Raw genomic sequence first — 9,143 nt, forward strand, 5'->3', positions numbered from 1 at the left:
GCTTTCTGTTCTTGTGGATATACCTATGCTGGATATTTCCTATAAATGGAAGTGTACAATATGTGGCCTTTTGCGTCTGGCTCATTTCACATAGCATGAACTTTTCAAGATTCATCTACATCTATTCATGGATCAGTACTTCATTCCCTTTTATGTCTGAATAATATCCCATTGCATGGATACACCACATTTGTTTATCCATTCATCATCAATGGACTTTTGGGTTGCTTCTACCTTTTGACTATTGTGAATAGTACTGCTATAAATGTTTGTGTACTAGTATTTGTTTTCATACCTGTTTTATCTTCTTTTGGGTATATATCAAGGAGTGGAATTGCTCTATGACTTGGTAATTCTACATTTCATTTGTTGAGGAGCTGCTAAACTGTTTTCCACAGTGGCTATACCACTCTACATGTTTTCCTTAGCAGCAATGAAAAAGTATTCAATGTCCAGTTTCTCCATATCTTTTCCAACACTTGTTATTTTCTATCTTTTATTATGGCCAACCTGTGATTGTGAAGTGGTATTTCATTAGGTTTTGACATGAATTTTCCTAATGACTAATGATATAACTATCTTTTCATTGCTTGTTACCTGGCTATGTGTATATTTTGGGAGAAATAGCTATTTAAATCCTCCCCCCCACCATTTTAAAATTAGGTTGTCTTTTTGTTCGAGTTACAGGAATTCTTTATATATTTTTGATACTAGACCCTTATCAGAGATATGTTTGCAACTATTTTCTCTCATTCTGTGGGCTGTCTTTTCACTTTCTTGATAGATGCACAAAATTTTGACAAAGTTCAATTTGTCTATCACTGTTTTTCTGCGCATGCTTTTCATGTCATAGCTAACAAACCATTGTTAACTCCAAGGTCATGAAGAATTACACTTACATTTTCTTCTAAGGGTTTTACAGGTCTAGTTAGGTCTAATACTTAGATCTTTGATACACTTTGCGTTAATTTTTGTATATGGTGTGAGGTAAGAGATGAACATCACTCTTTATTATGTGGGTATCCAGTTTTCCCAACACCATTTATTGAAGAGAGAGAACCATGTGGTTTTGAGGACGCACTAGGACAAGATTTTGAGTATGGTTGGACGGTTCCTAGACCGGAAGTTCTCACATTTCTTCAGTTCATGATGATCTCAACGTCTCAGGGATACCGGACAATTTCATGTCTTATAAATGGTTAGGGCCGAACAACTTAAGGAAGTATTTATGTTCTACCAACTTAGAGCTGTTTTTAAAATATTAATTGAGATGGTACCTCATTGTGGTTTTAATTTGCATCTCTCTGATGGCTAGTGATGCTGAGCATCTTTTCATGTGTCTCTGGGCCCTCTGTATGTCCTCCTTGGAGAAGTGTCTGTTCAAGTCCCTTGCCCATTTTTTAATTGGGTTGTTTGTCTTCCTGGAGTGGAGAGTGTGAGTTCTTTATATATTTTGGAGATCAGACCCTTGTCTGAGGTATCATTGGCAAATATGTTTTCCCATACTGTTGGTAACTGAATAAAAATTTAAAAAATAAAAATAAAATAAAATATTAATTGAAATATTAATGATCTTTTTATTTTTTTCTTAAGTAACTGATGGTTATTAAATGGGTATCCCTGCTCACCACTGTACAACTTTCCAAACTCTGGATTCAGATATGGCACTACTACCACCCTCACTTTCTGCTCTGTATTAATTTTCATATGGTATGTACTTTTTATGAGAGTAATCACTTGAAATCCAACTTTGCAAAGACACGATGCTCACAAAATGTAAAGCAATCTTCAGCTAGTAGTTCCTACAATGTCTGATATGTATTTGATATCCCTGAGTTTTCCTCAGAAGTTTAAAATATTCTGCAGCAAGCCTGTGAGTTTACAGTAGTGTCCGGTGTACCCTAGCACGCAGCTGGGAAACCACGGTCCTGGACTTGTGGGAAACTGGTTTTAAAGAACAAGGTAAAACAGACATAGCTCCATCACAGGAAGCTGCAGAAGGGAAGTCCGTTTAAGAATGCTGAGAGTGCTCAAAAGTGCAATTTTACATGATTCTGGTGTGGAAGAATAACAGGAAGCTCACAAGGAAACCCTAACGAGTCCAGACTTGTGAAAAACATGTACCATTGATGGACAGTGCGCATGTGTGGGGAAGAGACATAACATTAGGAGAAAACCTAAGAGGGTGGCCCAGATACGTAATGGCAGGGCTGGACGTGTTAATGTCCCAAGTGAGGCAAGTCTGACAAAAAGTACTCAAGACAGCTAAAAGGGAAGTTAATTTTCAGACTAAGGAAAGTATTTTTAGAGCAAGAGAGATCAGAGTAGGGGTACGTCAAATGTTTAGGTTGTTGTTGTAATGTTTATGGAGATCAGAGAGAAATATGAATCTGTCTCCCTCGTCAGGGAGAATGATGTTCAGATGAAAAGACTGCATTTACAGCGGCATGAAGGCATGTACTGGGCAGGAGAGCCCAGACATGCTGTAGTAACACTCAACTACAGGAAAATCAGTGGCTTAAACCACAGAGGTTTATTTCTCACACAAAGTTCTTTGCAGACCCATTGGCTGTCTAGGTGGCCATCCTGTGTGTGGTGGCGGGGTGTGGGGGGCATGCTCAACATTCCTGCTTACTTTGGTCTTGTGGCCTTGTGACGTTAACATGTGCTTCCACACGGGACAACGGGCATGGAGAATCTTACACGACTCTTAAATGTTTCCACACAGAAGTGATAGTCTTCACTTTCACTCATATTTCATTTGCCAAAACAAGCCACAGAGTCACTTGCTTTGAGGGAGTGGGAAGGAGCAGCCCTCCAGAGCACATGGAAGAAGAGGGGCTTGGAACTATCAGCGAGCAGCCGTAACGCCCACCATAAAGTACCTCTACCTTCTTTCTCAGTTCTGCTACTAGCCTGCATTTCCTGACCCTTGGAACAAGTTTTTAGGCCATGTACAATGAAGATATATAGTAAAAAGGGGGGGTTTATCTGACCCTTCACTTCTAAGTAGAATCTATTCTGGAGCCTCTGTGGTTTGATTACTCCTCCACTCAGTTCTCCCCAGCCCTCGTGGCCTAGGTGGGTGGGATGAAGGATGCCCTCTGGACCATGCCAAGGCAAAGGGGCAGGGCTCTGGGGTGGGTGGGGAAGAGGGATTCTGAGAGCCTAAAAGTGGAGCACATGGCCAGCAACAGCAGAGGTTTTTTACTAGTCTGTTCCCTGGGGATTTAAGGGTGCTGCACCTTAACTAAACAATGGAAATGGCTGTTGCTAGCTTGTCCCAATAGCTGCTTTATGGGTAAGTTGAAAAGCCAAATTTATGGGCAGTCCCTCTAGAGTTATAGTAAACACTAATAATCCCTTAAGGTTAACCACAGGAAGATCCTTTTACGACTATGAACAGTGAGGAACATTTGCAGCTTTGCAAATCTCTCTCCAAAGCCTCGTCTACTTCCTGATATACAAATGCCTAAAAAGCTTTGCAGTCCCCTCCGTGCCTGAGCTCACACCCTGCAGGGGCCTGGCCCCTAGAGTTAATCAGACTTTGAAGAGGCTGTAGATCAGATCAAGAAGTGAGGGGTGTTGGATCTCCTCTTCAGCAGTAACCCTGAAAGGGCCGTTGTATAACCTCTAGGTAGCCTAGAACTGGCCTTATGGAGTATTCGAGTTTATGATAGGTCACTATCAACACTTCAACCTCAGGCATACATTTTGAAATGCGTCACGGCTGTTTTATCAACAGCAGGAGTCTCTGCTGTTTACAGTTGTTAAAAATCTCACCTGAATTGGAACGCTCTTGCCTTAAACGGAGGCTTTTTCAATGTTAAGAAAGATGCAACTAGCAGACAGCATGGTTTCCAATTTTCTCTAATCTGTCCCTTATGGAGAGCCCACGAACTAGCAGATCAAGTGGATCAAAGATGGGCTATGTTTCTGAGAAAATTTAGAACTGCATGAAAGTTCCAAAAAAAAAGACAAAATGGGGCTCCTCTGCGACCCAGCCGGTGACCTTGCACTCAGTGGCCTCATTTCTTTGTCTATTTTGTAGCAGAGGTCTTGGGCTGTCAGTGCAGTGGAGGCTTTTGTGCTCACGTTTCTTGGAAGTGATACAAGAAAGAGCCTGGCATTACTTTTTATAAGCATTGGCTCCAGAAATCAGAACAGGTAATCCTCCCTGGTGATGTTGTACATCTTACCCAGAGGAGACACATTTATGGAGTGGAGAATCCTTCAGAAAAATTGGCCCTCGTCTCCAAATAAATGGTGTGTGCTTAACTTCTAATAGCCAGAAGCCATAAACGAGAAGAATTGGGAGAGAACTCTGGAGTAAATGGTTGAATTGGACTGAATTGTACCAGGAGATGTATATGAAGCAAGAATGGAAAAAATGAATAATATGTTGCAGGAAAAAATGGGCGTGGGGTTTCGCTCAGCCACGCTGAGGTTGTGTGATGGGTCTGTTTGACGGAAGGCAGAGATGGATTGCTGGGGGAGGTCCAGGGCTTGCCCTTGTCTTGTTCTGCGGCCAGTGCAGCATTTTTGTTTGTTTCTGACTGCGAAATTCAGAGTGAGGATCAAGGTGTTCATTTCATCTACCGCAGAGAAGGCAGACTGAGTGGCAAGGCTTTTGTTGAACTCCAACCAGAAGATGAAGTCAAATTGGCCCTGAAAAAAAAGACAGAAACTATGGGACACAGACATTTTTAAGTATTCCAGAGAAGCGATGTTGAAATGGACTGCGTACTGAAGCGCACTGGTGCGAATAGTCCTGAATAGCCAGTGATGCTTTGTACGGCTTAGACGACGCCCCTCTCCGTGCCGCGAGGAAGAAGTGGTTCAATTCTTCTTCGGGCTGGAAATCGTGCCAGAAATCGTGCCGAATGGGGTAACATTGCCGGTGGACTTCCAGCCAGAAGACCCTTGTGCAGTTTGCTTCACAGGAAATAGCTGAAAAGGCCCTAAAGAAACACAAGGGAAGAATGGGGCACAGGCATGTCGAAACCTTTCAGAGCAGTTGACATGAAGTTAGAACTCACTATGATCCATCTCCAAAGCACCTGGCCATGCTGCAGCCAGGTCCCTAGGACAGACAGACCTGAAGCTGGCAGTCGGTAGGACAGCACTGCTGGGGGCTAGCTTTGCAAGGATGAGGTGCGGTGCTCATGGAGGGGGTTATGGAAGCTGTTATCACAAAGGCTGTGATGACGGCTATGGTTTTGGGTCAGATAGGTTTGGAAGAGGCCTCAATTATTATTTTTCAGGAATGTCTGACCACAGATGGGGATGCTGGCGTACGACGGGGACACTGTGCACACGTGGGGGTGGCCTTAAAGAGCTAGTGAGAGCGCCGTGTAAACATCACTGCTCAGTCCCGTGCGAGCACGTATTGAAACTGGCCCTGAAGGCAGAGTAACTGGAGAGCAGATGTCCAGTTTGCAGCTCAGGAAGATGCGTGGCAGGTATGTCGAAAGACAAAGCAAATGTGCAAAACCAACACGTAGAACTCTCCTCGAATTCTACAGCGAGGGCAAGCGGTGGTGCTCATCATGGTAGCCAAATGATGGGAGGCGTGGGCCCGTCAAACCCATCCGTTAGTGTCCCAGTCAGCCAGCAGCCGAGTGGTGGTGGTGGAGGCAGCTATGGCGGCCCGAGCAGATGTGACCAAGTTTCACAGGAAAACTCCAGTAGTTTTTCAATCAGACGTTGCAGGGGAAGCCAAGGAACCGTGCACAGCAGCTACTGCAGCAGCGGAGGCCATGCGTCGGTGGGAGTGAGCCGAATGGGAGGGGCATCTAGCAGGTCCAGTATGAGTGGTGGATGGGGAGCGTGATTGATCCTTACCACGGACTCTCGGTCAACGTTATTTTAAAGAAAAACAACAACAACAACAACACTAAAGTTTAACAGTTTGGCAACACCAGCTTGTGATTTATGTTTTCTCTAAGTGGAAACCAGGATTGTTTTAAAGACAAGTTTCAGTATTTTTGAACATGAATATTCATCTAGAATGTAATGACTAAAGTTGAGTAAACTACAACTGTTAAACAATTTTTGGCTTTTCTCAAGTTAGCTGTATTGCAGCATGTACTTCAGCAGTGAGCATATTTAGGTCAAAGTAGTCGAATTATGTTAAATGTTGCTCTTACTCCACATTACACGGGCCCCTGGATGCATGTTGAAGACGTGCTTTTTTTTTTTGTAAAATTCAACATAGGAGCTGTGTCTACAATTAAATGTGATTTAACAAACATTTGGCATGTTTGTTAATTCTAGTTTCATCTAATAACTTCTAAGGCACATACGTTTCAGGGTTTGTTTTTTTTTTTAAGTTTGTGAGGAAAATTTGAGACTTGATACCAATACTTCAGGATTTTGGTCTTGGTGTTTGTATGAAATTCCAAGGCCTTGATTTGAGTCTTTCATTATGTCGTGACTTCCTTTTAGGTCGGTGAAACTTGCACTAAGTGAAACTTGTCAAATAAATCTTCCTTTTAAAAGCAAACAAACAGATGGGCCTGGGACTGCTGGGGTTTGCCAGGCTCTAAATCTCAAGCCAGCCAGTCCCTCATTGGGGGCATTTTTGTATTACATCCATGCAAATTTCTGGGAGAGCTCTAGAGGGCAGCAGAGACATGCACGGTTCCTTGATGAAGAAGGTCACATTTAAAATAATGCAGTTTACCAACATTTTCTGCATACGATGCCAATTTTTTTTAAAACCGGTGTCTGGATTACGATAGACTCCAGATTGTTAGAAACACAGAATTTTAGGGCTTAGAAGGCTTGTAGTGTTGTCAAGTTAGTCCAATCCTCTCATTTTACATAAGAGGAACTGGATCTGAGAGGCTAAGTGATTTTGCTGAAGTCATCTAGTTAGATGGTGGCAGTTAAGACGGCCCCCCACCCCCTCACAGTCACACACATATATGGACATACTCAATCTCATATTCAATCACGGTTCTAGAAATATTTTTCCCATCCTGAAATGATTTGGTCATCGTGGAGGCTTGCATTCAAACACATATTTATGTCATAAAAAAAAGGACTGATTGACATTTTTACATCTGAAGCTGGTGGTTTTTAAGCGCTGTTACTAAACTTGGACAGAGAGATTGGCCCTCCAAAGGGCCAGCCTGATCTAAATTTCCTCAGCCAATATTTCTGGACTTTGGACTCTAGGTGGCGACACAGGACGTTTCTTTTGCTTTCCAGACTCGTCCAAAATCCGGATGCTCTCCGGAGGAAACCTGATTATTTTGGTTCTTCTTCACCATAGTGAACTAATAGGATTTTCTCGTAGCTGAGTTAATGATGAGGGGCTATTTTCACTATAATCCTCTGACAATGACTTATTTAACATGTCATACTCCGTTTTGTCATATATTTGTCAGTGTCATTATCTAGACAGGATAATTTTATTTATGTTTAAACCCCACTGCGCTCCTGTGACTGCTGCCTCGCCTGTCCCCTGAGCCACCGCTGCTCCTTCACACTCTCCCCACCCAGTCACACTGCACCATTCCACCGACACCCTCATGTTACCCCCGTGCCTCCACCAAACAGTTTAATTCAGTGGCATCAGCTTTATATGGGCATAAAGACCATCCTGAAAGAAAAAGAACTCAGGGAGTAGTCTTGTAAGTCCGGAAGGGAGAGAGTGGCACTTCCCGCAGTTGTTTTCTGGATTCATAAGAACTCTAGAGCAGGGTTTCTCATGAAATGTTCTGAGAACCACGTGGAACACTTGTGCAAATGCAGAATTCCTGGGCCACACTCGGACCTGCTGGGCCACAATCTCTGGGGGCGCGTCCTGGAATCCGTGCTGGAACCAGAGCCTCAAAGAAGCTGCAGATTTTTTTTTTTTGATTTTTTTTTTTTCTGATTAGCTGGTGGCGCTATTTCTATCTCCCTCCCTATTGTCTGGTTCACTGGCCTGGTGCCCAATTCCCACTGCTGAACTTGGAGCCTTAAAGTTCGTGAATAAGGACAGCCACTCACCTCCCAGAGCTGTTCTTCCCGCTTTTCCCCTAACGGTAACCTGACCACAGGGCACCTAAGGACACGTGACTGGAAAGATCTTCTGGAACGGAAAGAACGAGAACTTCGGAGTCACAGAGAACCAGGATTAAAGCTTGAATCCACTGTCAAGCGGTTTACCCTGCAAGGGCTTCAGTTTCGTCCATTCACCACAATCACACCAATTGGAGATTAACATTTGGGAAATATTTTCTTATTAACATTTAGGAAATATTTTCTTCTGGTATTTTTTCTCCCCCTCCCTTCATTTTTTATTTTTATTTTTCAATTAGCTTACAATCAATATTATTCTGTATTAGTTTCAGATGTACTGCATAGCGGTTAGAAAATCACATACTTTACAAAGTTTTGCCGATATTTCAAATACACACCTGGCCCCATCCATCGTTATTATGATATTATTGATGATATATCCCCTATGCTGTACTTTACATCCCCTACTTTAAATTTTAAAAGTATGATTTTAAAGTTCACAATATTCAAATGTATTCTTTTTTATTGTTGTTCAAGTGCAAATTGTCATTTCAGAAATTCAAATGATGTAGATGAGATTAAAGTCTCCTTTAACCGTCCCATACCAGGTACATACCAGGTAGGACTGTGCTTCATGTTGCTTTGAAACAGGCTTCCATGGTGTGCTGTCAGATTTTAGGAATCATTCCTAAATGTTAGTGCATTTATATCCATGTCACTTTTCTGGAACTACTGCAGAGCATAATCTGTTCTAGGACTAAAAATTCTCAAAAATTGTATATACTATTTTGCACACTTCTCTTTTCATTTCACGTATGTGGTGAATATTTTCTCACCTCATTATAGGAAACATGATTTTAATGATTTTACAGTATTCCCTCATATAAAAATACTAAAATCAATTTATTTTTTAATTTTTAAATGTATTTTTCCATTACCATTTATCCCTCTTTATCCCTTTTCCATCTCCACCCAACAAACCCCTTACCCTGCATTCACCACGCTGTTGTCTTTGCTCCTGAGTCCTTTTGCTTTTTGCTTGGTCCCTCCGTTCCCTCACCACCACCAACCCCCACACGCAGAGCTGTCAGCCTGCTCTCTACCCATGAGTCTGTCTCTTTTTTGCTTGT

At 42.4% G+C, this 9,143-nt stretch overlaps 1 pseudogene; it reads left to right on the top strand.

Moving 5' to 3' along the window:
• The first annotated feature begins 4,464 nt into the window (after nucleotides 1-4,464).
• LOC112296566 (heterogeneous nuclear ribonucleoprotein H-like) lies at nucleotides 4,465-5,833 on the top strand (annotated as a pseudogene).
• Nucleotides 5,834-9,143: the final 3,310 nt, after the last annotated feature.

The sequence above is a fragment of the Desmodus rotundus genome, chromosome 7, assembly GCF_022682495.2.
Source record: "Desmodus rotundus isolate HL8 chromosome 7, HLdesRot8A.1, whole genome shotgun sequence".
NCBI classification, from domain to species: domain Eukaryota; kingdom Metazoa; phylum Chordata; class Mammalia; order Chiroptera; family Phyllostomidae; genus Desmodus; species Desmodus rotundus.